General features: G+C 41.4%; 1 non-coding gene and 1 pseudogene across 1 annotated transcript; one reads left to right on the top strand and one right to left on the bottom strand.

Moving 5' to 3' along the window:
- The first annotated feature begins 740 nt into the window (after nt 1-740).
- LOC112509002 overlaps nt 741-6,318 on the top strand; it is a 32,058-nt pseudogene continuing 26,480 nt past the window's right edge.
- On the bottom strand, nt 1,117-1,223 carry LOC112510610. Its single transcript, XR_003068989.1, has one exon. It is a non-coding gene; the product is annotated as a small nucleolar RNA R71 (small nucleolar RNA).

Genomic DNA, 6,318 nt, shown 5'->3' with positions numbered 1-6,318 from the left:
TGTGAGCTTATGACTTTGAATTGGTACTTTTTTCTAGTGCGGTAAAGCTAGTCGCGCCTATGAGTTTAAGAACTTATTTAAACTTGTATTTGTGGTTAAGGGTTGATTAGAGAGCTTATTTTAATCAACGATTATCTATAAAAAATGTGGGTCGTTAGAGCTTGTTAACGATTAAAACCAATTCGGGGTTGTCCTTTCCGTTTACATTTTTGGAATCGATGATAGGCACTAACATCTTAACCGGTATTGAATTGATGTTGGGACTTTAATCAATTGTTTAAATTTATATTTTATCGCATGTTTAGAGTAATTAATCAAATCCAACACCCCCGCCCCTTGTAATTGTTAGTATTTACGTTTTCATCGTGTACTTGATTCGCTAGTCGTACAACGTTAGACTGAGTCTCTATGGATTCGACCCGACTTACACTACTACAATTTTGGTTGTAACTAGTCATTAGTTGGAATTTATTATTTGGTGGACTCGGTTTCCGTCAAATATTTTGGCGCTGTTGCCGGGGACTCGATATTATTAACGGTTTATGCCTAGATCTTCACATACAGGTTCACCTTTGCCAATAAATCTAGAAATCAAACTAACCGCGAAACGACTGAGGAAACAAGCCAAGTTTCAGAAGAAGTTTGATGAGGGACCTTCGTCACCAGGGTTAAATATCTAGCAAGATATTAACCTATCGAGAGATTCGGACGAAGAGGAAGACAAAAAGAAGGCAGACGTGATGGCTGCCGAACAAGACGAGTGAACTCTACGAGAGTTGGCGACACATGACATTGCTCAGGTTTCTATCTGTATTAGGTATCCGCAAGGTAACGCAAATTTTTTTCTAAAAACTGGTTTGGTCCACCTATTACCCTCCTACCACGGTTTGGAGAACGAGGACCCGAACAAACACCTCAAGGAATTCCATGTGGTGTGTTTAAGCATGAAACCCAACGAGGTTACGAAGGATCTTATTAAGTTAAAGGCATTCCCTTTTTCTTTAAAAGATCAGGCCAAAAGATTGGCTCTACTCGTTACCGCTCGGTTCGGTAAGGACTTGGAACCAAATGGCGCGGTTATTTTTAGATAAATTCTTTCCCGCCTCCCGAACCGCTACACTCCGTAGGGAAATTTGCAGTATCAAACAAAGAGATGTGGAAACCCTCTATGAATATTGGGAGAGGTTCAAACATCTCTATGTTAGTTGCCCGCAACACGGTATTTCCGAGCAACTTCTGTTGCAGTATTTTTGTGAGGGCCTTCTTCCTATGGAAAGGAAGATGATCGATGCCGTTAGTGGAGGGGCATTTTTTAATAAAACCCCAACTCAAGTGAAGGCTCTGACCACCATGATGGCTGAGAACTCTCAGCATTTTAGTGTGCGAGGTGATTTAAGGAGAGAGCCCCAAAATATTAATGAGGTTAATACCGGTACCATTGAGAATGGGTTATTTGATTTGACTAATCTCGTTACACAATTAGTTGTGGGTAAAGAGTAGGTTAAAGCATGCGGTATACGCAATGGGACGAACCATCCGACGGACGCGTGTCCGCAACTCCAAGAGGATGTTTTGGTTGCACCCGAAGACGTCAATGCCATTGGAGGCTTTCCAAGCCAACAACCGCAGAAAAGGTTTTATAACCAGAGCTTCGGTGCCCAAAGACCTCCGCAACAATTCCAGCAAAGGCCGTTCCAGCAGCCATTCCAACATAAAGCGTCGTTTCATCCAAACAACCAAGCCTCGAGCAGTGCAGGTATGTCTTTAGAAGTTATTGTTAAATCTCTTGCTACTAACACTCAACAATTTCAGCAAGAGACGAAAAAGAATATCTAGAATTTGGTAACCCATATCAAAGTTTAGCGGCCCAAGAGAAGAATTTGGAAGCTTAAATCGGGCAAATGGCGATTTCGCTTAATCGCATTGAGAGCCAAGGTAAGTTACCGTCCCAAACTGAAACTAACCCGAAAGCTAATGTTAATTTCATTACTTTGAGAAACAGGACGGTTCCGGATCCCGAACCCAAAGCAAGAAGGAGCGAGAGGAAAGAAGACAAAGAGGCCGAGATTACGGGAGACAAGTCAAATGAAGATAAGGTTGAAGGTAAAAACATAAAGGACAAAGGAAAGGCGCCCGAATTGGTCATCCGACCACCATTCCCAAAGAGATTCGAGCAAAGCAAGAAGGAGCAAGAAGACAAGGAGATTATGGAGACTTTTCGCTGAGTTGAGGTAAACATTCCAGTCTTAGATGCTATTAAAAGAGTACCTCGATATGCTAAGTTTTTGAAGGAGTTGTGTACAAACAAGAAGAAGTTGACTGGGAACGAGAAGGTTAGCATGGGHGAGAATGTATCCGCCGTGCTTCAAGGAGAGAAGATGCCACCTAAGTGCAAGGACCAAGGTATGTTTACTATTCCTTGTAAGTTAGGTAATGTTTCAACAGATAAAGCCATGTTAGACTTAGGCGCATCTATAAATGTTATGCCTTATTCGATTTATTCATCATTGAATGTGGGACCTCTTAAGAGGACGGGAGTTGTACAACTCGCCGATAGGTCCAATGTGCATCCCAAGGGAGTCTTTAAGGATGTGTTGGTTCAAGTTAACGAGTTAGTCTTCCCAACAGATTTCTATGTCATAGATATGGAAGAACATAATACCTCCAAATCACCTTTGATATTGTTGGGAAGACCATTTCTGAAAACATTAAAAACAAAAATTGATGTTCATGATGGTACGTTAACTATGGAATTTGATGGTGAAGTTATTAAATTTAATATCTATGATGCCATTAGATATCCCAGTGATGTGTCTTCTGTCAGTTTTGTTGATGTTTTAGATCCTATTACTCATGATTTGTTTGAATTGACTAACCGAGATTTGTTGGAAGTTGCAATTACAAGGCACCTAGATGCAAGGACAGTTAATTTGTGGATGAAGGAGTATGATTTAGGGCCCGAGCTTAAAGAGATAGTCTTAGCCATGGAATCTAACCAACACAAGAACTTTCAGGTATCAAATGTCAATTCACCTTCTTCTTACACTAAGATATTTCCTTCTATTGTGTAGGCCCCGGTACTTGACTTGAAGGAGTTACCGGACCACCTCAAGTATGCCTACCTAGGCAAGGACAATACTCTACCGGTGATCATCCTATTGAGCTGTCAAGCGAAGAAGAAAAATGGTTGGTGAATGTGCTTGAAAAGCACAAGGAGGCGATCGACTAGACTATAACTGATATCAAGAGATTAAGCCCCTCAGTTTGTATGCATAAGATTCCACTTGAAGATGACTACAAGCCTTTTCGTGAAGCTCAACGACGCCTCAACCCGCCTATGATGGATGTAGTGAAAAAGGAGATCCTCAAACTCATTGACGCATGTATTATCTATTCAATTTCAGATAGCAAATGGGTAAGCCCTGTTCAGGTAGTACCCAAAAAGACGGGTTTTACGGTAGTTAGGAACACCGAAGGTGAGTCAGTGCATACTCGAGTCCAAAATGGATGGCGAGTATGCATCGACTATAGGAGGTTGAACTCGTCCACTAGAAAGGATCACTTTCCACTTCCCTTTATTGACCAAATGTTGGAACGATTAGCGGGAAAGTCTCACTACTATTGTCTAGATGGATACTCCAGGTTCCATCAAGTCCCGGTAGCGCCGGAGGACCAAGAAAATACTACTTTTACATGCCCGTTTGATACGTTTGCCTATAGGCGTATGCCTTTTGGCCTTTGTAACGCACCAACTACTTTTCAACGTTGCATGGGAAGTATCTTTTCCGAGTATGTACAGAGTATCATTGAGGTGTTTATGGATGATTTTACCGTATATGGTAACTCATTTGAGGACTGTTTGAACAATTTGACCAAGATTTTAAAAAGATGCATAAAGACTAACCTTGTTTTGAATTATGAAAAATGTCACTTTATGGTTAGTCATGGTCTTATCTTGGGTCATATTGTTTCAAAGAAGGGTATAGAGATAGACATGTCCAAAATAGATGTCATTAAAACTCTAACTTACCCCACTTGTGTTAGGGAAGTCCGTTCTTTCCTTGGTCATGCAGGGTTCTATAGGAGATTCATTAAGGATTTTTCGAAGATAACCTGACCACTTTGCTGTCTCTTACAAAAGGATGTGGATTTCCACTTCGTTGGTGAATGCAAGAAGGCATTCAATGAATTAAAAAATAAGTTAACTTCTGCACCCATAATTCAGCCCCCAAATTGAGATCTCCCTTTTGAGATCATGTGTGACGCGAGTAATTACGCGGTCGGGGCTGCTTTGGGACAGAAGTTTGGTAAGGACCCACACGTGATATACTATGTTTCTCGGACGTCAGATAATGCCCAAAGCAACTATTCAACGATAGAGAAGGAGCTTTTGGCCATAGTATTTGCTTTATAGAAGTTTCGTCAGTATTTACTTGGCACTAAAGTGATAGTTTTTTCTGATCATGCAACTCTTAAATATTTAATGAAGAAGAAGGACGTCAAACCTCGCCTTATCCGTTGGATGTTGCTTCTACAAAAGTTCAACCTAGAGATTCGGGATAAGAACAGATCGGAGAACTTGGTGGCCGATCATTTGAGCCGTTTACTAAATGGTGATGATCCTTCTACCTTGAAGGATGAATTTCTGGATGAGCATCTTCTGACCGTTCAAGAGATGACACCCTGGTACACCGATTTAGAACTATTTAGTTACCAACACTTTTCCAGGTACATTGACTAGAACTGAAAAGAATAGGATTAAGAGTCAAGCGAAGTATTATATTTGGGATGACCCCTACCTTTGGAAGCATTGCTCTGATCAAATTATCAAGCGATGTGTCCCCCAACACGAAGTACAAATTGTACTTTGATTTTGTCACGAATATGCTTGTAGGGGACATTTTGGTCCAAAGTGTACGACACATAAAGTGCTTAATTGTGGCTTGTTTTGGCCATCCATTTTTAAAGACGCTTATATGTTCTGCAAGAGTTGCAATAGGTGCCAAAGAACGGGGAATATCAGACCACGAAATCAAATGCCCCAAAACCCGATTTTAGTTTGTGAAATCTTTGATGTATGGGGCATTGATTTCATGGGACCCTTTCCCGCCTCTTCTGGATTTACCTATATTTTATTGTGTGTCGATTATGTCCAGAAATGGGTAGAAGCTAAAGCCACCAGAACTGACGATGCTCATACTGTTTCAGCTTTCCTTAGATCTAACATCTTCGCCAGGTTTGGCACACCAAGGGCCGTCATAAGCGATCGAGGGACACACTTTTGTAATAAAGTGATCGAGGCGGTGTTTAAGAAGTACCATGTCACTCACCGGATTTCAACCGCATACCATCCTCAATCCAACAGACAAGTCGAAGTCTCTAACAGGGAGATCAAATCCATTCTAGAGAAGAGCGTAAATCCTAATCGCAAGGATTGGACCGAGCGTTTGGACGATGTTTTGTGGGCCTACCGTACGGCCTACAAAACACCTATAGGTATGTCCCCTTTTCGATTAGTTTATAGTAAACCATGTCATCTACCTGTTGAACTAGAGCACATAGCCTTTTGGGTTGTCAAGAAGTGTAACATGCGAATGGATGACGAGGGAGTTCTAAGGAAGCTACAACTTCAAGAGTTAGAGGAAATCAGAAACAACGCATACGAGAGCTCCAAGATCTACAAGGAGCGGACCAAGGCTTTCCACGACAAGATCATCTCCCGGAAAGAGTTTGTGGTCGGACAAAAGGTTTTACTCTTTCATTCACGCCTAAAGTTGTTTCCCGGTAAGCTTAGATCACGATGGGTTGGTCCTTTCATAGTTGTTAAGGTTTATGCTCATGGAGCAGTAGATATTGAAAGCCTGAAAAGGGGTATGTCGTTTAAGGTGAACGGGCATAGACTGAAACATTTTTATGAAGGTTTTCAGTCTACGGACATTGATGTTATGGCTCTTGAGCCACCGCCCGTTGTTAGTTAATTTAGGTAGTGTCTAGCCAAAGACGTTAAAGAAAGGCGCTTATTGGGAGGCAACCCAATTTTTATTGCTTTATTTCCGTTCTAGTTTAGTTTCTTTTAGGTTTAGTTATCTTTCGAGATTGATGAGTTGTTTTCCCAGGTTGGCATACTTGTGAGTATTGATGTTCCACACCCCCCCCCCACGGTGCAAAGAGGCTTTTACCACCCGCTTGGACTGTGTATTGGGCACAAGTCTACATATCCAGAGGAGTTTTCTCGTTCCCTTTACTTCTTAATGTTTTAGACTATGCCAATGAATGCATACATTGAGGACAATATATGGTTCAAGTGTGGGGAGGGAA

Source organism: Cynara cardunculus, assembly GCF_001531365.2.
Source record: "Cynara cardunculus var. scolymus isolate 2C chromosome LG 3, CcrdV1, whole genome shotgun sequence".
NCBI classification, from domain to species: Eukaryota; Viridiplantae; Streptophyta; class Magnoliopsida; order Asterales; family Asteraceae; genus Cynara; species Cynara cardunculus.
Note: the sequence above shows the minus strand (reverse complement) of the source record. Positions and strands in the feature narration are given on the sequence as shown.